The following is a 24,644-nucleotide window of genomic DNA, read 5'->3' as shown; positions in this document are numbered from 1 at the left end:
TTTTAAATTAAGGGGGCTCTCAGGCAAAAATATGGGAGCAGGAAATAGCAGTCCCTTAATAGGGAAAAGAAAAAAAAAGGATAAAATCAACAATGCAGTACACTAGAACAACACTGACAGAGTCAGAACACAACCTGACACCCTGTGGGGTGTTGGGAGCAGTCCAATTGGAAATGTGGCTGCAGCCCTCCTGCAGTGTCAGGGGTGGTTCTGTTGGAGCAAGGGGGACCTGTAGAGAAGGATGTATTCTTACTCTGAAGATCCAGTGGAGGAAGAAGAGGCAGCTGCTGTTTCTCTTGGGAATCCAGTGGAGAAAGCCGTGCTGGTGTCTCAAAAACCTCTGGATTCTATCTGGGTAGCAATGCTTGGCTCCTCCTCCTGGGCAGAGCATCTCCCAATGGGATGCTGTAGTTCTTATCAGTCGTGCAGTGACATTCAATAGCCTGTTATCACCAGATGTCCCCTCCCCAGGAAGGAGTGATTGTGGTCACTCAAAGAGAGAGATAAAGCAAACTGCCCACTTGACAAAGGTAGTCTGCCATACAGATGGAAATGGAAAAGATCTTGCATTGCAATCTGGAACACATGGCAAGAGACAATCCTGGCCCAGCAAAAGGGAGAAGGGGTGGTAATAGGGGAGGCAGAGCTCAGTCCTCAGCACCACAGCAGCGTGAGGCCTTGTCCCTGCCAGCCTGAGCCATGTGCTGGGAGGATAATGCAGTGTGAGCAGGAGAGCTGATGCTGGCTGCTCTGCAGCTTTGGAGCTGGGCTGCTGCTCTTGGCAGGCACTGGCTCAAGGCAGTCAAGAAATGAAAGCAAACTGCCGTCGATTATACCAATAGGATGAGGGAGATGGATTAAAAACAGCAAGAAAGTTATTACTAGGCAAGAGAAAAGTGTTGAGTAGGTGTGCCCATAGTGGAGAAACAATGATGCTGGCTTTGTTTTTGGAGGAAAAGTGCTACTTTTTTACTTTGGAAATCAAGAGGGAACCTTTCACCATCAAAGAATTGATTCTCCTCTGTCCCTCCCCCAAAGTGCTCATGGGATGTTTGTGCATAAGCAGCTTTCTCCTGGAGCAAGGGCAGGTGTCTCTTGCTGAGATGTGCAGAGCAGAGCCAGGGCCAGTCCTGTGAATACAACACAAGGCCCAGGTCACTGCTCCTTAATTTTGAACCCAAAGGCAGAGTGGGCACTGATTGGCATCAACCATGAAATCAACTGGTGAGTGCTGTGCAGCTTCAAGTGCTGATTTCAGTGGATGTTGGTGGCTTTTGGAGTGTGTCTGCTGAGTTCAAGGCCGGGTGAGGTGCTGTGCTAGATTCAGGACAGCCTTGTTTGCTTGTTGAAGCTCTTGCTCTTGGCTGTGCCAGCTGGGGCACTGCTGACAAGCTGGTCCTTTCCTCTAGGATTCATCTGTCCCCTGGGTAGAACTGTTGCTGCTCTTTCCAAGGGATGTTTGGGAATGCCCTGGATTTGTGTCTCAGAACTGTGTCTATAATGATTGGGTGGGTCAAACTCTCCTGAGAAAGCTCCTCCGTGGGAACAGCAGTTGCAGCTAAGAAGGAGCAAAGCAGGGCACCTGTGGCTGGCAGGGCTGCTTACAGAAGTTTGTGGGGACACCTTGATGTCCATCCCATTGCAGATGGGGAAACTGAGGCACGGAGCCCTGTCTGGGTGTGTGTTCAGGGTCCTTCATGGGACCCCCAGCAAGCCAGGGGCTTCTCCTGCCTGCCCTGTGCCCAGAGCCCATCAGGGGCTGTTGGCTGCTGCCACTTGGCTTGAGCTGCCCCCTGTGCACAGGGCCCTGTGCTGAGCACACGGTGCTGTGTTGGTTGGAAACCCAGGGTGCCCTGAGCCCAGGTTTTGTGCCCCCGAGCCACAACAGCTGGACCTTTGCAATCCCTTTAACCAAGCCCTTTCCTGCTCTGTCCTCGGCCTCCAGGGGCAGCGTCACTGCACCGAGTTTACACTTTGACCTCCCTGAGCTCGACTTCGGGGACATCTCCTTTGGTGAGTGTTGCCTGGGCTGGGACTCAGCGTCAGGGATCTGTGCCTTCCAACAGAAAAGCATCCCTCACTCCTGGTCTGCCCCAGCAGCCTCTTCAGGCTGTCAACTGCAGGTCTGCTGCTGCTGCCTCAGGGGCATTTTGCCATTCTGAGATCCAATAGAAGCAAGGAATAGAAAGTCGGTATTTTCTGGTGTCTCTGTGCTGCTTGAAAAGACAGATGTCTGCCAAGGAAGGTGGGAATCTTCCTGCAATGGAAAGATGAGCCATTCCCTCCAAATTATTATCCCTTTGAAATGACAGGGCTCCCAGGCAAAATTATGGGAAAAGGAATAACAGTTCTTTCCTAGACTATCTCAGGAGAGCACAGACAAGAAGGCAAGAACAGACGTTTCCCAGGGGCCAAGTCCCGTTTTTCCCCTTTGGTGGAGTTGTGGTCACAGCAGGAGGAGCTGTGGGCTCTGGCAGGGCAGGGATCCCCTCCCAGCCGGTGTGGGAAGAGAAGGGAAGAGAAGGGAAGGGAAAGAGGAAATGCTCCTTTTGCAGACCCCCAAAGGGCAGGGGGATGTGGGCAGTGCCCAGCAGCAGCAGGCAGGAGCGGGGCAGGCAGGCAGGGTCGATGCCAGCGCTGAGCTGCAGCCAGGGCAGTCCCGGGCCAAGCACACAACCTCCCGCAGCAGCGGCGGCCAAGCTGCGATCCCCAGCGGGAGGAAGGGAAGCTCCGCTCCCTGCCCAGCCTCAGCTCCCACTGCACAGCTGCCCACGGCATCACGCCACAACTCCCAAAAACCCCAACGGAAAAGCCCCCTCAGGGCCAAAACCCCCCCAAACCCCTATCCCCCTTCCCAGACCAAGGGCAACATTCACTGCCAAGCCTAAACCCAGGACAATGAAATTTATGAACTTCTAAAGGAAACTCATTGCCTTTCCTGAGCTGCTTCTGCCTTAGCCTGCATCACCATGGAGGCACTTGTCAAGCTGCCTTTTGAAGAAATGATACAAGAAAGGCAACAGATGGAAATATGGTTCTGAAGCAGGAGATTGATCCTGCTGAATGCCATTTCATTCCTAAGGTCTCTTCAGCTGAAGGCAGCTGTTGTATCTTTGCTTCTTTGTAACTGTTGACTGTTGTCTGCATGTGCTGGCCTCAGTCTCATTTGAGGTTTTGACACATGGGTTTGTCCGTTTTGTGCCTCTCTTGCCTCCCTGCTGGAGTCCCTGCTGGAGCTGGCAGTGGTCACTTGGATGGGCACAGAGAAGCTCTGGGCTGCAGCTGCAGTTGTTTTTTCTCCCCATCTGTGTTCCAGTGACTCTTGGTGAGCAGGCCTGGGGAGAAGTCTCCTCCCCACAGAGCTGCCAGCCCAGCCAGATGTGCACTGCAGAGCAGGCTGTGGCTGCTCTGCGGGCTCTGCAGGACATCCCCACCATGAGTGGCTGTATCTCTGGCTTTGCAGGATGGAAAGCAAATCTCAGAGCTACAGTGGGGGAAACCCTTGCAGGCAGCAATCACAGTGAGCAGCATGGCTGTGATGTCCCTGTTTGTTGGGTGAGGTGGGACCTGGTTCCTAATTGCTGATCTCAAAGCAAGGCTTGGGTGTGCCCCAGTTGAGTGGGCTCTGAGCTGTCACGTGCTCAGTCTGTTTGGCCCAAACCAAGAGATGCCTTAAGGATCCTGCAGAGACAAGCTGCATTAGGGTGCTTTGCATCACGTTCTAGTTCCTGATTCCATCCTCACTTCCTTTTGCTGTAGCTTCTTCTCAATGACAACTCACTGTTTATATATCTTGAAAACGGTGGGATTGTTGGCAGGCTGACCAGGGAATTTGACAGCTTGAATTCTCAGAGTAAATGCTGGGGCTGGGTGCACACTCATCACTGAGAGAGAACTGGTGCTGGTTTGGGGCAGGTGAGGGAGCTCCTTCCCATACCAAAGAGAGAAGCTTGCAGTGTTCAGCAGGTCTAGGAGTGGGCATTTTCAAGGCTGCAGTCTGGAATCTGTGTCAAAGGGAACTCAGTGACGATTCATTCCTCACGCAGCTTCTCGGTGAGCTGTAGTTCAGCTAATAAAGAGCTCAACTCCAATCCCACTTTCATCCTGCCAGGATATTCCCCCAGGATCATGCCCTAATGGGTGCCTGAATGGATATTTGTGTCCTTCCCCAGGCTTTCCCTACACGCGGCGCTGCCGCCTCACCAACAGCTCCCCGGTGCCCCTGACGTTCCAGCTCCGCATGTCGGACGATGGCACGCAGCCGGCTGTGGACAGCGTGGATCAGATCCGCAGGGACACTGACCCGGCCTGGAGGGAGGGAATCCATTTCTATGTGGAGCCCAGGGAGTTCACCATGAATCCCAGCCAAGGCACCATCCTCCCCCAGGGACACCAGGATATCGAGGTACGGCCAGAGCCCAGCCACAGACGCTGCAGCACCAGGGCTGGAGCTGCACTGCAGTGTGGGAGGGCTTTAGCTCTGGTGCCAGCTTTGAGCATCCTGGCAGTGAGAGATCTGCACTGCTGGGAGGCCTCTGCTAGCTGGCTTACTCGGGATGTTCCTCAGGGAGCACTGTTTGGTTTCCAAATTCATATGCTGAGGTCACATACCTTATGGTCTAGGCCTGAAGCCATTCTTGTATTTTTGAGAGCGAGTTATTTGATTGCAAGTGGGCAGCAGAAGGATGAGGGCAGAAGGTGGCTGTTAGAGAGATGTCATTGGATAAAGCAGTTAGCTTTTCTTCTTGGTCTCGTTTCCCCCCTCCTGGGGAGCAGAATGATTTGTGTTCACTGCAGGAATCTCCAGTGGGGACAAAAATCTCTGCAGCCATGAACTGCCCAGCACCTGCTGGGCCACACTTTGCCCTCAGCTTCCTGCTGTGAAGCTGAACTCATTGTGTTCAAGTCAGGTTTCCTCTGCATGGATGTCTTTGTAGTCAGGTGAAAAATTGGCCCCTTAATTTGAATGCAGTGGTGCATAGAGCTTTAGTCTCTAATGTTTTAATGTAGCTGACCTGTGCCCTGATAGCAAGGGGTGTTTAACAAATCTGGCATTGCCAGAAGGCTTTTGTTACTCTGAGACTGTGCTCTACACATGGAGCAGCAGAAGAATTAAGGCCAAATCCTCCCTCAGGAACTGGAGGATATCACACGTGGGTAATGAGCTTATGTAAGGAAGAATTGACTGTTCTTCTCTTCCACCAGGTGACCCTGTGCTCCAACACGGTGATGGAGTTCTACAGGAGAATGCTGGTGGATCTGGAGGGTATTGGCAGGGGAGTGGCAACCCTGATCATCACAGCCAGGTAGCAGCCCTTGCCTGGCCCCCCCAGGCACTGCCTTGCCCAGGCTTTGCTGGCTGCAGCTGCCAAGGAGATGTGCTGCTGAATGGCCTCATGTTGTGCCAGCTGGACATGAGAACAGCAGTGCTTGGACAGCAGCCTGTGGTGAAAAGCACCCCTGCTCACAGCCCAGCACGGTCCTGGGCCCTCTGCTAAAGGCACCAGGAATGATATCATTTCTTGGCCTGGTTTTTGGTGCTTGAGGTGGAACAAATTTCCCGAGGGCCTCCTCTCCTTCTTCTGCAAGAGGTGGAGTTGTGCTGGTTGTGAGCACCGTGCACTGGTTTGGGCCACACCAAGCAGCTGCTGAGAGTCAGGGTCTGGCTCTGTCCATGAGGGCCCATGGCAGGGGGGAAGTGGCTCCCAGCAAGAGTGGTGAGGGCAAGGTCTTACGAGGGGAAAGCAGCCCTTGATGTGGCAGGTCAGCTCTAGTTATTCTCCTTCCCTCTGCTTCCCATTTTGAGCTTTAATGTTGTCAGAGTTGAGACCAAAAGTCGTTGTTGCTGCAGCAGAATTCCATGCTGCTGTGCTGCTGTGGGTGTCAGTGTGATGCCAAGAGGGATGCAGCTCCCTGGTGCTGTTCCCTGTCCCAGGCAGAGCCATGCAGGCAGTGCCTGGGCTGCCATTCTGTAAGGCAGGTGGAGCTGGGGCCAGGCAGGGCCTGGAGCTGTGCAGTGAAGGAGCCAGGGAGCTGCAGGGCCTGGCAGGGGCTGATCAGCCCCTCTGTGGGGCAGCTGCTGTCTCGTGCCCTCCAAGGCTGGGGCAAAGAGCTGAGTTCTCAGGCAGGGCAACAGCACCATGGCAGAGAAGGGAGTCATTTTTACTGAGACACTGGAGTTGTGTATTCCTTGAGCCTTAGGGAGCACTGATCCTTGTTGGGAAGGCTCCCCCAGAGCTCGTGGCTCACTGGGACTGTTCCAGGAGTCCTTGCAAGCCCTTCTTGGGTAAAGGAGGGGCTGAGGCAGCTGTGGCTCAAAGGGCTCTGCCTGGGATACTGGGCAGCCTCTGCGTGCTGCCTCTCAGGGTTTGCCCCTCCTTGACAAGACGTGTTGGAGTGGGAAGAGGTAGAAGGCAATTTATCCCTGTAGGGCTGTTCAATGTGCATTTGACAGTGACCAATGTGTTCTGCTCCATTGCACAATCTTTGGGGGGAAACGTTCTCCATTCTCTCAGTATCTTTGATTCCCCTGGGGTCATCTCTTTGCCCAGATGTCTTGTTCCTGAGCTCCAAGTGTCCTCCCCAGTCCTGCTGTACGATGAGTGCCACCTGAAGGTGCCATATGAGAGGAAGATCATCATTAGGAATCCCAGCCACCTTCCTGGCTGCTACGGGCTCATTCCCCAGGTTTGGCATCACATCCACCTCCTTCTGTCAAATATTACTGAGGAGATTATTAGGGGAAAAAAGGGTTTGGATAAGAACTTGCTGGTTTCTATTCAGCCTTAAAGATCTGCTGAGAGCAGGATCCTACCCGACTGTAAACTTTAGGAGGCAGTTGAAGCTCCTGAGGAAACAGTTGATGTTCTGGTCTTCAGGGTGTTTTCATGTGGCAGATCTTAGAGGGTTGTGAAAAGCTGCTGCATCCACAGACACCAATGCCTGTGCTGGCAGCCTCCTTGCAGGTTCCCCTGGGAGTGCTAAGCCTACAATTCTTGCATCTTGTTTGTGCCTTTTACCTTTGTGCTGGGGAGTTTGAAACGTGTGTGTAAGTTGCTGTTGCGGTGGATGTTAAGGAGTCTAAAGTTTCTTCAGAGGTGCCTCTGAAGTTGCATTTCATTCTGTCCCTTCCAGAAACGCAAGGAGGACTGTGCTGTGCTCTACTCCAGCCCCAAGCCCTGTGGGATTGTGCAGCCCCAGAGCACAGCAGAGATCCCAGTTGTGGTGGAAGTGCAGGCCCTGGGCACTCATCGCACCAACGTTGTCATCGGCGTGTTCGGGGATGAGAGAAACCCACTAGTGAGGGCAAGGGGAGATGTGAGCCTGTGTGCAACTGCTCCTGGCAGGGTGCACAGGGACAGGGATTCTGCCGGGGAAAACAGGCCCAGGCTGCTGGGGAGAAGGACAGGAGGGATGGGGGGCACAAAAAGCTCCTGCCTTAGAGGTGGCAATCTCAGTGTCTGACACAGAATGGAGCTCGGCTAAGCTGGAATCCAGGGGCATTTGAGTTCATTCTTCTTTCAAATGCTCTTAACTTTGGAAACATCTGTTTGAAAATGTCATCTCTCTGAGCACAAAAGAGGACATCAGAAGACTTCTGGGAACCTTGAGCTTTCTGTAAAAGAAAGGAAAGCTGGCATTTGAAGGGTGATTGCAAGGATTGAAACTTCTATTAAAACATATGGAAATGGCGATGCCAAATTCCCTGGATGGCACCAGACATCGGAACCTGGGCCATTGTGGCACTGCCTGTAAATCATTGAACAGGAAGGACAGGCAATGCAGGCTGTGTCAGGGAGCCTGAAGTTTGACAAAACAGTTGCTTTCAACTATCAGGCTGCTTCCCTTAAAGAGGAGGGTTTCTCCCCACCAGAAGGACCAGTTGTTTAACTGTCAGCCTGGTCTTAACTAGAGATTTCTTGCAAAGGTAAAAGCTTTGGGCCAATAATTTTTAGTTTGAAAGGTTCTCTTACCTTAATCCTTTTTGATTTGGAGGTGAACATGTAACTTTCTTTTTCCCCAAAAGCCCAGCATTTCAGCTGGAGAGTGGTAGCTGTCCCTAAAGAAATAACTTGAGCAAGGTTGAGCTGTTGAAGGTTTTTTAGATTTCCCTGTTGTGGTTTGTTTTGTTTTTTTTTTTTTTTTTTTAATCTTTCTTGCTTGCTTCCTGGAACAGAGAGCACAACTACGGAGCTCAGGACGGCTGGCAGAAATCTCCCCAAGCCCAAGGCTGGCAGAGCTTGGCAGGATCCCAGCACCACAGCCTGTGGATGGATGGATGGATGGATGGATGGATGGATGGATGGATGGATGGATGGATGGATGGATGGATGGATGGATGGATGGGGAATGCGACCTGAGTCGCCTGGGAGTGTTGGAAAATGTCAACCAACCCCCCAGCAGTGTCAGGGGAACATTCCTGATAAATCCCTGGTGGAGCTGCAGTTTCTGGCCTTGGGCACTGGGGGGGCTCTGCTGGCTGGGCACTGGCTGGGTCTGCCCCTCAGTGCCTCAGATCTCACCTTTTTGCTGCCTTCTCTGTCTTTCCCTGTCCCACTGTGCTTTTTGCATCCCCACCAGGTGTTCATGCCTGTCCTCTGTAGTTGCTCAATGCAAGCAGTTGCAGCTGCTGCAGCAGCTCAGTGTCATCCCTGGGCTGCCTTTAGAACAGACCTGCTCCAGCCTGGATTGGGAAGGGCTGGATCAAACCATTTCTCAGGTCAACGTGCCAGCACCCACCCAGGGGCTGCATCCTGGCCAGGAGCTGCTCGTGCAGGTGTCCCTCCCTCCCACTGCAGGTCCCTGTTCATAGTTGTGTTCTTTTCCAGATGTGAGCCTTACGCATCTAAATTCCAACCCCAACCACCAAAGGGGAAGAGACCCAGTTTGGATTCCTCGGCATCTCTAAGGAGACGCTTCAGGATTAGAAATGTGGAGGAGGCAGCCACAGCCCTGAAAGAATCGTGGGGTTTTGCCCAATCTCCAGGAGCAGAGGTAGATTTTCTTGTACCCCTACTGCTTGTGCTGCCTCCCCAGCCTGCCAGCACCAAGTCCTGCTCGTGCTGAGCTCCCTTTTTGCTGCCCTGCTCTGCTGTGCCTGACAGTGGGCTGGGCAGCAGGGCCAGTGGCTGGACATGGGCTGTGTGGGAGGGAGAAATAGGAGAGTTTTCCTTGGAGAAGCTGACTCAGATCCTACAGGCCTGTGTTAAGTGTGGGATTTTTTTTTATCTGGTTTTCTTCCCAATGTAAGATGAGGCTTTTCTCTGCATCATCATGGTAAGACCTCCAGCTTCCCTCCCAGAGCAAGCTGGGATGATCCTGATCTCCATGGAGCCTCTTCCCAAGGCAGCCAGACTCCCTGTTTGCAGGGCTCTGCTTTCACCCAGAGCTGCTGCTGCACTGTTGGCCCTGAAGCTGTCTTACAAAGGGAGACTTTGCAAAGTGGCTGTCTCTTCCTCCCAGCACAGAAAATGGCATGTTTTCCAGGTGCCAGCACCAACTCCTGCAAACCCTCACCTGCCACGAGGCTTGGAGGGGTTCAGGTGCTCCCTGGACGTGGCGCACACTCCCCTGGGAGCGGAGAAGGCAGGAGGGAATCTGTCTCACTGCCCATTGTCAGTGTGGCAAGCAGGGCTGGAGCTGCCAGTGCCGCTGGGGGCCCTCAGCATTGGCCACAGAGGGGCCTCCCATCCCTGCAGGCCCATCACAAAGGGCTGCTGAAGCAGCTGCTTGTTGGAGAGGCCGTGCAGGACACGTTGTAGGGCTGCCCAAGGATGCTGTGCAGCACCTGTGGAGGGCACTGCTCCCCCTGGAACTCCTCAGGTGCTCCACAGGAAGTTTTTGCAGGCGCTTTTGCTGTAGCACCTTGAGAAAGCAGCATTTAAATCAGAGAGAGAGGGGAAGAGCCTCAGGAGTCAGATGAGCTGGGCTGGACTTCTTCCCTCAGCTCCAAGAGCTCTCACTCTGAGTCTCCTCCTTTTCTAAAAGCAGGAAGTTTTGAAACTTTTTAAAGGCAAGTTGTGCATCAGAGAGAATTTCTACTGCCAGGAGACATCCCAGGTCACTTTCATGTCATGTACTAATTAATGCATTGACCTGTGAGGATGGGAGAAGATTTTCCCCATGGTCCCTGCACTGGTCAGTGGCATGGATGCAGGATGAGGTGAGGGTGATTCTGGCAGTGTTTGGGGAATAGGCCCCTCTGGCTACAGCTTCACTTTGCTCCAAGATGCTCTTCTGCATCCATTTCCATGCTCAGCACCTCAATCTCTCCTGTCTTCCACCCAGGCTTTCAGTATCCTGCCAGTGCCAGGTGTGCTGCAGCCAGGAGAGAGCCAGCAGGTCTCCTCCACCTTCTCTGGCCACCTCAGCAGCACCTGCAGTGTCCCGGAGCTGTGCCACGTGGAGGGAGGCCCCAGCTATGAGGGGCTGGTGCCCGGGGAGGCCTCACGTGTCAGCTCCTCCCTGAGCCCCCGGGAGATCAACTGTGGCTCTCAGGCCCCTCTGAGGGAGAGGTGAGTCAGCCTTCCATGGGTTCCTGCTCTGCCATGGGTTATTGTCCCTGCAGGGCTTCCCTGCTCCAAGGACTCTGAGCTCAGAGGTGCTGCATAGCAAAGGCCAGCAGCAACACAGGGAGGGCCACTCTGAGCTCCCTGGCTGCCAAGAGAGGAAGGACCTTCTCCTGTTGAGACAGAACATCATCTTTTCTATTTGAGTGCTGAGCCCTCCTGGCTTAGCTGCTGCCTGCAGGGAGCTGGGCTCTGGGCTTGCCTTGGCACTGCCTCTAGAGATGTCTTGAAGTGCATGGTGTTGAGTGGCATCTTCTTCATCATCTCCCTTCTTCACCAAAAGAGTGGCATCGTGGTATAGGCAGGCGTGGGGCACAGAGCAAACCTTGCTTTGGGTCCTGCTGCTGCCCCAGATGAAGCCCTTGCAATGCCAGGGCTCTCCTTATGGTGGGACAGCAGCCAGAAAAGCTCATGTCCTTTAGGCTCCCCTGCAGCTGCAGCAGTGGGCAAGCACAGGAGAAGCTCAGCTCCAGCAAGGCAGCCCAGCTCAGGACACACAGGCCCAGTGTGGAGCTGGGACTGGAGGCTGCTTCAAGCCAACCTGCATATCAGGACTTCTTCAGGCCAGGCTGAAGTTGGTTTCATGGGGAGGAGAGGGACGAGGCTGCTTCCAATGGTTTCCATGGCAGCCAGCACTGGTTTGCTTGGTCACAGCTGGGTTCCAGCAGGAAATCTGGCTGACAAGAGCCTGCCTTGCAGGAGAGGAGTTCCTGCAGCCTTTGCTTTCTGACTGATAGGATTGTTCTCATGAAGGAGCAGGCTAGGAGTCATTAAAACCGAAGGTCACGGACAGAGACTCTCTAACTAATTAAAGTTAGACAGTGGTGTGTTTATTAACACCAGCAGGAGGCACCAGAGCCGTCCCTAAAAGGCGTGACCGCGCTGTCCAAGGTTCTTTGCCCTCTCTTTATTGCCCAAGATCTTACATACAATACATCTGCACAAGCCCAGCACCTCCCATCCCCGCTCTGTATGAGGTCATTGGTCCTTCACACCTGTGCAAATCAAACACCCTTGAATTGGGTCTCGAATTGGGTCTGTGGTCTTAAGGGATGAAGTCAGGAATGTCTTCATCAGGTCTCTGTGACCCTCTGGCACGATCCAAGGTCCCCTGCTTAGTGACTGATTGACATCAAGCCCAGGTCCTAAGCATTGTTCTCCTGGTTTCAAGATGTTCTTATAACAGTTCACTTCCTCCACTTCCTTCTAGAAAGAAGCTCCTATAGGTAAACAATAGAACATTCAGCTCCGGCTTAAGCATCTCATAATCATTAACCTATGGTCTGCCTATCTAACATACATCCTGATCAATGGGAATTGCTTCTAAGCCTCAGCTGAAATCTGAACTCTTTAAAATCATGCTTCAGCTATGCCCAGGAGGAAGGGGGCTCAATGAGCTGAGTAAGAATTGTAGGAGAGATAAGCAGATGTCGGCAATCTGTGCTCTGCTTTAAACTGGGAAGCCAAGAGACAAAGGGCATTTTCAGGCACCAGCACAGAGAGCTGCTGGATCAGCCTTTGGCAGGGGCTGGAGGGGTCTGGCTGTGCCTTAAGAGGGAGCTTGCACAGTCAAGAGCCTCTGATGGCAAAGCTTAGGTTTGGCTGGGCCTGGAGGTCCCCTTCCACCAATGGCCTCACTTGGGATGTTCCCAGCCTCTGTGGGTTGAGGAGAATTCACGGAAATGGCCTCAGGGTCAAGGAATTAAGTGCAGGGCCAGCCAGGACTGGGGAGCCCAAGTTTCTGGTGGGGACTCTCAGCCATGTTTTCTATTTTGTCTGCAGAAGGGAGCTGAAGCAGTCAGCTAAAAAGCTTGAGGAGGAGGCAAAAGCCTTAGAGGAGGAAAAGAGGCAGAAGGAGGAAGAGAGGCAGAAGAAGGAAAAGAAGGGTGTCTCTGTGGGAAAGCAACCTCCAAAACCAGAGAAGGGGAAAGCCAAGACCCCAGAGAAGAAGGAAACCAAAATCCCAAAAAAGGAAACCAAATCCCCAGAGAGGAAGAAAACCAAAATCCCAGAGAAGAAGGAAACCAAAATCCCAGAGAAGAAAGAAACCAAGGCCCCAGAGAAGAAGGAAACCAAAGCATCAGAGAGGAAGGGAACCAAAATCTCAGAGAAGGAAACCAAAATCTCAGAGAAGAAGGAAAGCAAAGCATCAGAAAGGAAGAAAGGCAAAGCATCAGAAAGGAAGGAAACCAATGCATCAGAGAGGAAGGAAACCAAAATCTCAGAGAAGAAGGAAATCAAAATCCCAGAGAAGGAAAGCAAAACATCAGAGAGGAAGGAAACCAAAATCCCAGAGAAGAAGGAAACCAAAGCATCAGAGAAGAAGGACACCAAAGCCCCAGAGAGGAAGGAAAGCAAAATCCCACAGAAGAAGGCAGCCAAAACCTCAGAGAAGAAGGAACCCAAAGCCCCAAAGAAGGAGGAACCCAAAGCCTCAAAGAAGGGGGGAACTGAAATCCCAGAGGACCCAGCTGAGCTGGAGAACTCTTTCTTCTTTATTCATGCAACTCATTTTACACAGTTTGAAAAACCTTGTGTGTAACTTTAGTTAGTTCAGAGATTTCTTATCAGTTATTCTATTATTGGTTAATAAAATAGATTTTACTTGTGCATCAGATCTCTCTATTGTATTGTTTACCTGTTCTCTTCACTGATTCTCATGGGACAAATCCCTTGTTGTTGCAGGTGCATTTGTTTTTCACCCTCAGAACAGATTGCTCACAAAGTCTCATTCTCACAATAGCTTCACATGGGAACTTGTAACTGCTTAGCTGCACTCAGAAGTGATGACAGGCCAGCTATTAACATGGCAGAACAAGGCCTGATTTCATAGGGCCTTTCTTTTATCATTATTCTACCTGTCTATGACATCTCCCCCTTTTCGTTCATTTAAAAAAGGCTCCTATGTTCTGATGTTGAAACAGCTCACTCTTGTGAGGGTATTATCTCATCAAGGTTATCATTGGTTATCTGTTAGATATGGGATAAGATAGATAAAAGACCAATTACAATCAACAAAACTTACCAAATTCTATCAAGTCATTGATGCAGGGTTTTGCAGCATGAGAAAACAAAAGAATAATGTCCAATGTCTCTTAGGGAAATGGAAAGAAATGACCATTGTTTCCAATGAGTTGAGAAGTATGAGAAAGTCCTGAGCTGGAAATGTTGATCTTTGACATCACTGAATGTCCTCCTGGGTGCTGGAACAGGGAATAACTGGAGAAGGTTCGTAGGAGCTCTGTACCGTGAGGATGCCAGGAGGCTTTTGTTGGCAAATTGCCTCTGTCAGTTTCCAGACACAGCCATGTCTGGGCAGTCCTCCTCCTGTTCCTGCCCTGGCCACAAGGGCTGCAAGGAAACCTTTTAAGCAAAGGCTGCAAGGTGATGAGGTTATTTCTCTTTGCACTGGGCCTCATTTTTTCAGAGATGATCAGTATCTGATGGAATGAACAGGTGATTGCTTTGAACTGCTGCTGATGAAACACAGGCACCTCTTCTCCTGAAGTTAATGAATCAATCAGGCTTCACTGTGGTACACTCAATTGGGATTTAGATGTGATGATCTTTTTTCCAAATTTCTCATGTAAATATTGCATTATTAAAAATGATTAGTCGTCCAAATTTCTCATGTACATATTGCATTATTTGAACGTTCTTACGGCATTCATTCCTTTTCTTTATTGTTTTTTAAGAATGAGATGCATGTATTTTGTTATGAGTATGAAGAAACATCATAGCAAAATAATACATGCAGTGGACAAGAAACTTAGAGCAATTAGGAATAATATGGATACAACAATCAGGAATATTTCAAATAGCAGACAAAGCTAACAACATAGGTGGAATTAGGTAAATAGCAATCTCTGCAATAATGTACCATCATCCCAGAGTCTGCAAACAGCTGACAAACCTCGATTCAGGGGGGACTTGGAGAATTATTATAGACAATAATTCCCAAGCTGCCTTTAAAAAGAGTTCAACTGTCATATCTAGAGAGTCAAATTGCCAAGTCAAAACAACTCAAATCTAGCTTTGATGCAGAAAACCTCTGGGTCTGTTGGCAATTCCCATCCAGGAAGAGCAAAGGCCTGGCCACCACCCAAGCTCTAAGTGGGAGAGAATTCCCTAAACGTCATTTAAAACAAGGCTCTTGAGAATAGCACTTAGGAGTAAAGGTCTGGGGATGACAGACTAATGAACCATGCAATAGCTGTCTCCTCCAAAATTTCCTCAGCATAGAGATGCTTTAAACCCAGCAGAATGTTGGAGTGGTTCTGTAATAATAATTGGGGCTGCATCTGATTAGAGTAGATGTCACAATACCATCAGTTTAGAGGAGGCTTCCCACAAAGCTGAGATATCATTTCTTGGAACTCTGAAAAATACTTAAAAATGATGAGGCAGCACTGGGTCAAACCATAGAGCCAGAGTGTGGAGCCCAGCCAGAGGGGTAGTCTGGTCTGAGAGATACATAAGCAGCTAGAGAACAAAAGGAGGATCCTGAAATGACACGTGTCTTGTAGATAATTACACCAAAAGATGGTAAAGCATATGAAAAGCTGGCTATAAAAACAGTAATACAAAGATTGATGTATTTATGACAGAATAAATGCATCAAAGGAAAACACTGAACAGCTCACTAGTAACATTTATGATACCTCAGATTAAATAACACTCAAACCTGATAGAAATTTATTTGGACAGCACTAGGGCTCAGCAAGAGGAACTTAAACTCAGCCCTAAAAGGATTTCAAATTAAATTCATTATCACCTTAGTAGAACAAAAAGCGCACTCGAGAGAACTCAAAGTTAATTACTATTAATACCAAACATAACTGGACCCATAAAAACTGGAATAGAACATTGTTCAAATTTAGTAATAGTGAAACTTAACAGAAATTAAATCTACAAAATTTAACAAAAAAACCCTTTGCCTTATTTAATTTAACAGAATGTAACTGAGATTACAATATTGGGCTTTAATTTAACAGAATTAAAATGAACATCCTTAAAAGTTACAGATAATGGCATGATGTAATTTTGTCCAAGGTTATTAACACAAAAAAACTACTTAAAGGTGAATAAGCCATAAGTGAAATAACAGCATGATGGTGCACTGGAGGGATTCAAGTTGTAACAAGCATGTTAGAATTATAAGTAAATCAGTTATGAGAAAAACCCACGGTAACTGCAAATTCCATGGAAACAGAAATTCAGTAAGACCTTTTGAAGTGCCGGGTTACTGGAAAATAAATATAATAACGTGCAATTCAGCATATTGCTGAACAACCCAACAGCTTTTTGTGACTGTATTTGGCATCATTTTATATGGCACATTTGTTAGCATTCTTGTTAAAGGAATCAGACCATGTTAAAATTTGATAGGCAATAAGGCGTTGCATTTACCGCTTTTCAATATAGTTGATAGTTATCCATAGGGATGGTTACAGGCTTTGTTAATTGCTGATATGTCTTTTTGGTATGTGTTTTTGGTCCGGTCAGTTTCTGGCCAATTGTTTTTCAGGCATCTAAAGTAAAATTTGACACAGTATGTGGCCTTGGAGGACCCCAACAGGTCCAATTCTTGGGGTTCCTCTAGAGCACTGGGCAGCATTTTTGTCCACCTGTCCCAAGTATCTGCCAGGTTGGGTCTCTTACCTGTGGTGCAGAGGAGCTCTGAGTTATAGCCGGGCCAATCATCTGCTACAAAGGTGTCACGGTTTGACGCTGGCGCAATGCCAGTGCCCCCATGAAAATACATTCTCCCTGGTGTCTGCTGTGAGATGTGACCAGGAATAGGGCAAAGCAGGCTCCAGCTGAGGAATAAAAGGGGAAAAAAAAACCAACTTTATTAACTTACAATATATAAAAGAAACACACAGAACTCAGGATGAAAACCTTCCAAACATTCCTCCTCCCCCCACAAAATTCCCAATACATCACAGTAAGACAAAACCTTGGACTCTCAATTCAGTTACCACCCCTCAGATCACCAACTCTCAGTCCATCACCACCCTTTAGATAATCAGTTCTCAGTTCATCAAGGAGTGAGGAGTCCCTCTTGTGCCATAGGCTTCCCCTGGAAACACAGTTGAGACCTTTTGTGTTTCCATGTCACACGTGGCACTGCCTGGAGATCATTTGCCATCGTGACATCTTCCTTTCATGCCCAGTGCTCTCACCACTGCACATGGACCAGAGCTTCTTCTAGAGTTCCCCTTTTAAGGATGCTTTGCCCAGTTCCAAAAAAAGCACAGTCTCTCACTTTTGGGACACCTGTCCCTCCCAAATTCAGCCCCTGGGGCCGAGGGGTCTCAAGAACAGAGATCTTCTTCTTCTTCCCTGAAGATGGAGAGCACCACCACTCTCCTCACCCGTTGTCTCTGTTCACGCACTCCTTCACATAACATCACTGCACTCTCTTGGCTCCAGGCCATTGCCTCCCCCTAGATGCAGTCTCTGTGTCACAGGAAAAAATGGTTCTGTTCATGGCTATAAAAGAAAAGTCCAGCCAAAGGCCATTCCATCACCTCCTCTCAACGAAGATTCTTCTCAACTTCTCTCGTGGCCCATTTCCTCTTATCTCATCTCTATCTCTCTTCTCATTCAACTCCAGGAGGATCAGTAAGGTTTCCATCATCCAAGAAAAGGGTTAAAAATCTCAGGCTCTGCCTGTCCAGAACTCCCATGGCTGCCCTGCCAGGCACCTTCTCGACGCACATCCTCCCCCCCCGCCCCCTTTCTCTTTCTCACCCGGCCATGCTGTCAGCACAAGAGTGTCGCAGACATCTTTCATGAAAAATCCTTTCTTAGGATTTTTCCTTGTGAGAAGCTGCAGTTTCCGCAACCAAAAGTAAACAATGGTTATCTGCTGCTGTGGAATGCAACAGGTAGACCTGTGATTGGTCTCCTGTGGATGTTTGGATTTACTGACCACTCATGGCAGAGCTGGCTCTTGCTCTCTGTCTGAGACACAGATCTTTGTTATTCTTTCTTGTCTATTCTTAGCTTAGCTAGCTTCTGAAGAAACCTTTTCCTTTCTATTTCTTTTTAGTATAGTCTTAATGTAACATATATCATAAAATAATAAATCAAGCCTTCTGATCATGGAGTCAACATTCTTGTCTCTTCTTCATCCTGAAAACCCTTGTGACCATGGTCACAATTGGTGACCCCTCGACTGAGGAGGACAATCATCACTTGGTGAGACCACCAGAGGAGCATTGCTGCACTGGGTAAACCCCGAATGTGTGGCATTGATGGTTGCTTCACAAGTGACCACAGAAGTGGATTCTAGCCAGGAGCTGAAGAACTGAAGATCCAAATTTGGACAGAGTTCACAGCAAGGCTGACCACAAAGAGAACCTTCTGAAAAGCCTCCAGGAAGATGTTTGGAAAGCTTAGCAGCACCATGCAGATAGCCAGAGAGTCCTGGACACTGTCACAAGGTACTGTTGGTTTTTCCCCTCCTGAAGATGAGGCCATTCGCAGTTTGTGGCTGCTAATCTGGAGGACTTCTCCCACAGAGGATGAGGTTCCATTCTCCCCTTCAGAGGAGAAACTTATTGCCCTCTTGCAAAAATGGGGTGAAGAGGACGGAATTCTCCTGTTGGAGACATATTTCTATGAGTTTTTTCGATGGACGAAGCTCTTTGGGTTTTTTACGAATGTGCTATATGCCCTCGATATGTTCGTCTGGGAGTTTATGGACTCCATTTTCCAATTCTTTTTGGACCGTGGGTTCGGATGCCCCTCAATTTATCCAACCTTTTTGAAGCTCTTTCTAGTCTTGAAACGGAGAGCAGCTGTTTTTCCCTGGATTGCTAACTGCAAGGGCAAAGCCCCGTTCTCCCCGATTCCGGGGGAAGACCCTTTGGAATGGGACACTCTGCTGCTTCCCAGCCCCCCCGAACCACAGCGGGGGGGTGAAGTTTCGCCCGCAGCCGAAGTTTTTTTTACTGCATCTTCGGAGCATGCTCAGACAGAGCCATTTGTTCCCCCCTTCCGTTGCTCTCAGGGGGGATGGGAGTGGGCAGCGCCGCCCCGGCCAGCGCCGCGAGCACCGCCCTGCCCAGCGCCGCGAGCACCACCCCAACCCGCCCCACGCAAGCGGGCGCTTCCCTGCGCGGCCCCTCCCGCGGCCGTCCCTCCGGCAGAGCCTGTGGGCGCTCCGGCCACGGTTCCGCCGGCTTCCCCGCCTGCATCTGAGGCCTCAGAAACGCCGCTTCCCGTGGCTGCGCCGATGCTGCTGGGCAACAGCGATCCACCGCTCCCCCCAGCCGTCCCGCTGCCTCCCGTGCAGACTCCGCTGCCTTCTGCGACTGCGCTTCCGCGGCCGATGTCAGAGCCCGGCGCAGAAGACGCTGCCGACCCCGAGCCACCCCCACCGCCCCCGCCGCCTCCCCAGGCGGCCCCGCTGCCCACCCCGGCAGTTCTGCCGCCTGCGGGGACTCCGTCCTCCATGTCTGCATCAGAGGCTTCCCTGGAGCCAGCGGCAGCTGCAGCGGCGCCTCCTGCATCCAGCGTGACTTCCTCCCCGAGTTTTTCGGGTTGTCCCGGGGCTGCCCCTACGGGGGGAGCTGGGACAGGGGAAGAGGGCGTCAGCCTGTCCTTCCGTGGAGGAGGCATGGCCCGACAGCTGGCTGTGGGTGCAGCCCGGCTGCCTGTTTTCAGGATCAGCATTTTTGGCGGGTGGGGGGGTGTTTGGTCCGGGGTTTCCCCCTGGGGGATGTGAATCTCTCTGCCGCCCCTCGCGCGCCCCAGCGGCAAGGGGGAGGTGGGTCCCGAAAGTTCTGCCCCTGGTCCCCAGCCCAGAGGGGGTGGAGGTGGTGCCGTGAGGCAGATGGGAGGAACACCTGGTGCATTTGCATCGCAGAGGCAGAGGGCACAGCAGGAAGCGAGCATCGCTTGTCTGCTGTGGGGAAAGGATATCCCCAGACCCGAGATGAAGATCCTCGGGGCAGGTTCTGTCTTCCCATTGCCGGCATGCCTCGGTGGTTTTGGGGAAAGGAGGCGTTTGGTCACCCCTTCTGCCATTGTACTGGCAGCAGGGTGCGGGTCTGTGCCAATGCAGAGCCTGCCTCGGGGGCTGGGCCTGGGCTGTCTGGCTTGGTTGCTTGGGCCAGGGCCACCTCCCGGCCTCCTGTTGGGTTTGGGGGCTTTGCTTCCCCCTTCTGGTTCTGGGCCACCTTTCTGTGGGCCAGGTCTGGGGTTCCTGATCCTTCCACATGGGCCAGGGCCCCCAAGGGCCTCTCTCTGGCTCCTCTGCTGCTGCTGCTCTTTCCGACAAAAAAAAAAAAAAGAAACAAACAGAAAAAAAACCAACCAACCAAACAAACAAACCAAAAAAAAAACCCCAAAAAACCAAAAAACCCCCAAAAAATTAAATTAAATAAAAAAGGGTGAAAGAGCTGGCAGCAGCTCAGAGGCATTGAGGAGCCAGGGATTGGCTTCAGCCCAAGTTGTTCACTAAAGGGCTGTGGCAAGACATTTCAGAAATTTTCTCAAAATTGTTTGAAGACGGTCAATGGACTTTTGATAACTATTGATGGACTTTTCTGTAGCAAGCCTGTTTCAGGACCAAAAGAAACTTTCAGATATGGCAAAGAGGAACATCTTCAAGCCATGGACTTTTCCTGAAACTCAGCTGCTTGGACTTGAATTTTCTTTGCATTGTTTTTGCATTTTCTTATATTGTAAAATTGTTTTAGTGATATGATAGAATTTTATGTTCTACAGGTGAAGAAATTCCCAGTGCATTCCACAGGAGCACTTGAGTGGAGTTTGATTGGCAACAGATATCCTGTCAAGTGTTTGTCTTTTCCTCGGCATGAGTAGAGTAGAGAAAATTTCATGAAAAATCCTTTCTTAGGATTTTTCCTTGTGAGAAGCTGCAGTTTCAGCAACCAAAAGTAAACAATGGTTATCTGCTGCTGTGGAATACAACAGGTAGACCTGTGATTGGTCTCCTGTGGATGTTTGGATTTACTGACCACTCATGGCAGAGCTGGCTCTTGCTCTCTGTCTGAGACACAGATCTTTGTTATTCATTCTTGTCTATTCTTAGCTTAGCTAGCTTCTGAAGAAACCTTTTCCTTTCTATTTCTTTTTAGTATAGTCTTAATGTAACATATATCATAAAATAATAAATCAAGCCTTCTGATCATGGAGTCAACATTCTTGTCTCTTCTTCATCCTGAAAACCCTCATGACCACGGTCACAGGGAGGGGGTAGGGACAGAGTCTGATTGATTGTCTGCCATGAAGGATCTTGATTTTCATATCTATTCAAACTGCATGAGGAGGTACTTGGATTCAGTGTCAACTGGAGGTTGTTATTAAAAGGAAAAAAAAAAAAAAACAGGACCTAAAAAATGTTTTCCTCACTATCTTTTCAAATAGAACATATTCAGTTGAATGCACTTCTGAAATCTCTCCTATTAACCACACAAGATTTGGAAATTAAAATCAAATGATTCCCAGAGGCTTGGCTTGTTCAGGTGTTCTCAGTGTTAATGAGCCCTGGGACACTGAATTCCTGCACTGAAGAGCTGAAGGCTGAACAAGCCTCTGGAGCAGGGAAATTCAGCAGCAGCCTCCAAGTTGCTGAGGATGTCAGCAGCCCCCACTGAGGCCATCCCTGCCCAGAGACCGTGGGGGAATGGGCAGACAAGGAGAGCGTCCCTGGGGCTGGGGCAGCACAACTCAGAGGCACCAGCGGCTCCAGCTGGGCAATGGAGTGTGGAATGTGGCTGGGAAAGCCCTGCCTGGGCTGGGCCAAGCAGGACACACAAGCCCTGACTCCCATCCACTAAACAACTCTCTCAAGGAGACATGTAAAAGGAATTACAATTGTTTGTGTCCTCTGAGTTGGACTCCCTGGAGAAATACCAACAAGAGATTCTCAGGAGCTCAAAAGAACTAAATAGCCTTTACTGGTGACTTTAGAAAATCAGAGAAATTTTGGCAAAAGGTTTTTTATGACATTGTAGTTGTTTTGGTTTGTTAATGTAAAATTTTTTCTAATATTGAGATTTCTTAATCAATGTATTGATGAGTGTGGTGGTTTTTAGTGTCGGTTAAGTATTTATGTATTTATTTTGTTGTGAGATAGGATTACGGGAAAGGTAAACTAGGCCTAACATTTTAAAAGGGTATAAAGAAATTTTTATTAAAAGTAAACTGAAAAAGAAATAAGTAGTAAGAATTAAAATAAACCCTTTAGAACACTTTTTTTTTCTTTATAAATTTTTCTTTTTACTGACAATGTAAAGTAAGTAATCTTAAAATTTCTAGTTGGTTTACTATTTCTAGAATAGCCTTTTTTAGTTTACTTCGGGAGAGAAGTTTTTCTTGCTAAGTTTATGGAGATTTTTTTACAAGAAGAAAATTTTTTTTTTGTGGTTCTTAATTCTGTCATGGATAACAGTTGTGTGGGTAACTTTGTTATTGTGAAGTTGTTTTTATTGTTATAAGCTTTTTCACAGCTTGTTGATGGGCCATGTCAACTTAAGGGGTTTTGTTTTAAAGATGAGTTATTTAAAGGTATAAGTTTTTAATATTTACTTTTAAAATTATTTTTATTTCTGGCAATAGAGATCTTCTCTTGGGGATACTGGATTACTTTTTCCCCTCTATTTAAACTTTTTATGAAATTACAGTTATTTTAACATTTGTTTATTTTAGTATGCAGGTTTTTGTTTGAAATTAATTTGAATATTTTATACTTTTATGTGTTATAAAGAAAAAGAGTTTTCTCTTTGTAGTTATAAGAGGATTTTAGTTTTAAGATTAAGGTATTTTTTCTTCTTTTTTATTTGGGCTTTAATTTCTCCTTAGTGACTTTGATGGTTTTATGTTGTTTTTTATATGCTTGTATTTTGGTTTTTTATATGTTCGTATTTTATTTTTTTCTTTTACCCAAGGGAGGATTGAAGTATTGAAAGTGTTAACACCTGACCCGCTGGTAACTTGTGGTGGAAGTTGTGAGGGGGTTGTCTTAGGATTGGTTTTATGGTTTGTTTTTGGCTTTTTTTATGTTTAAGTTTTTAGTTGTAGGGTTATTTTGTATGGTTTGTAGGGGCTTTTTGTTTTAGTTGTGTTGGGAGAGGGGACTTGATGGTAAGATTTTAATAACTGTGGCTGGCTTTGTTCTGGTTGGGGTTTTGTAGCCTCTTCTGTTTTCCTGTTTGGGAGTTGTTGGGATTTGGTTTGGTCAGAATGGGGCTGATGGGGGGGGCAGCCTGGGGAGGGGGGAAGGGGCTCAGCCCATGGCAGGGTTGCTTGGTTTGGTTTGGTTTGGTTTGGTTGGTTTGGTTGGTTGGTTTGGTTTGGTTTGGTTTGGTTTGGTTTGGTTTGGTTGAGTTGGGGGCCAAGGCCAGGGCCCGATGCTTCTTTGTTGACTGGGAAAGAAAGAGGAGGTTCCTGGGTTTTTTCATCTTTAACATTTATGTTTCACAGAGGTGTGTTCAGAATCTCAGTGGTCTAACAGATTGTCAGTTACACAAAAAGTTTTGTATTACGTTTTAAAATTCTTCTCATATCAAACTATGACAAACATTCAACCAACAAAAACACTTTTCAAAGCATTGACTTGGCCTATTAAAATTCACAAACTCTAAGCCTGTGCAATTTCATGTTAATCAAAATTTGCAGGAGCACAGAAACAGAAGAAGACACAGAAAGAGATAAAAGACAAAAAAGATACAGAGAAGCACACACACAGCTACCAACTCCTGGATTCCAGTGGTGTTCAGATGGAAATTCCAAGAGGATCCAGGGTCAAGATGTGTGCTTGCCTTGTGGTCAGCCTTCAATACCCCTTGGTCTCCCTGGGCCCTTCCCCCAGGTGGGCCTTGGGCTCATTTGGTCCCTCAGGAGCTGGGCTGGGGGCTGCAGAGGTGGCTGTGGAGCATTGCCTGTGCTGTGCCAGGGACTGGCAGCCACTGCTGGGCTGGGATAGAGGCTCTGGGGGGATTGGGGATCCAGGGCAGGGCAGGGCTGGGCTTCCAGGGCAGGGCAAGGCTGGACCTGCCCCTTCCTCCCATACACATGAAATGTTTTGAGCCAACAATCTCCTCCAGTCTGTCACAACAGGGAATGTTGGAGGTGGAATTCAATTCTGGCCATGGGCACCTAGACAAGAAGGACAGTTCTTTTCCATAGGAAGGAAAGCACAGAGCCCCAGTGTTTGGAAGGCAGGTGAGAGTCTCACTAGGCCAAGGCCATTCAGACTTGTCAGGAAAGGCAGACTTTGTCTGGAGCAGTCTTTGGATTAAGGGAATTTTGGAGGTGGAAGCCCATGGGTTCCTGGAGAAGCAGGACAGTTCTTTCCCATAGGAAGGGGAGCATGGAGCCTTCCCCAGTGTTTTGGGGACAGATGAGAGGTGACCCTTGTGAAACCATTTCCAGGCAGACTTGTCCTGGCAATATTCCTATGCTAACAATCCCTGGATATAAGGAAATTTGGAGGTGAAATCCCAATTCTGGCCATGGGTGCCTGGAGAAGAAGGACAGTTCTTTTCCATAGGAAGGAAAGCACAGAGCCCCAGTGTTTCAGCAGCAGATGAGAAGAGACCCCCAACATGCCAAGGTCAGCTGGACCAGTTAGGTGGCCCCTGGGGGGCCAAACCAGCCAAACCTGTTCCGTGTTCCACTGGTTTTGTGGAACCCCATAGTGTCACAATGATGCCTTGGATCTGTGAGGCCCCACAGTGCCCTAATGGTGACTTGTTTCCATGGGGTCCCACAGTGTCACAATGGCCCCTAGGTTCCAGAAGGCCCTGCAGTTCCACAATGGTCCCACTTCTTCCATGAGGCCTTGCAGTGTCACAACGGTCTCCGTGGTTCCCCAGGCCCCACAATGTCTTGGGACTCCTCTGTTCCATGAGCCCTGCAATGTCACAATGGACTTTTGGACCCTGGGGGTTTGCAGTGTCACAATGGTCTCCTTTGGCTCCACAGTGTCACAATGGACCATTGATGACTGGAGGCCCCTCCACCCTGGACCTTTGGTTTCATGCAGCCCTGCAGTGTCACAAAGGCATTTTGGTTTCATGAGGCCCTACAGTATCA

The sequence above is a fragment of the Molothrus ater genome, chromosome 31 (genome assembly GCF_012460135.2).
Source record: "Molothrus ater isolate BHLD 08-10-18 breed brown headed cowbird chromosome 31, BPBGC_Mater_1.1, whole genome shotgun sequence".
Taxonomy (NCBI): domain Eukaryota; kingdom Metazoa; phylum Chordata; class Aves; order Passeriformes; family Icteridae; genus Molothrus; species Molothrus ater.
This window is presented reverse-complemented; position numbering follows the sequence as displayed.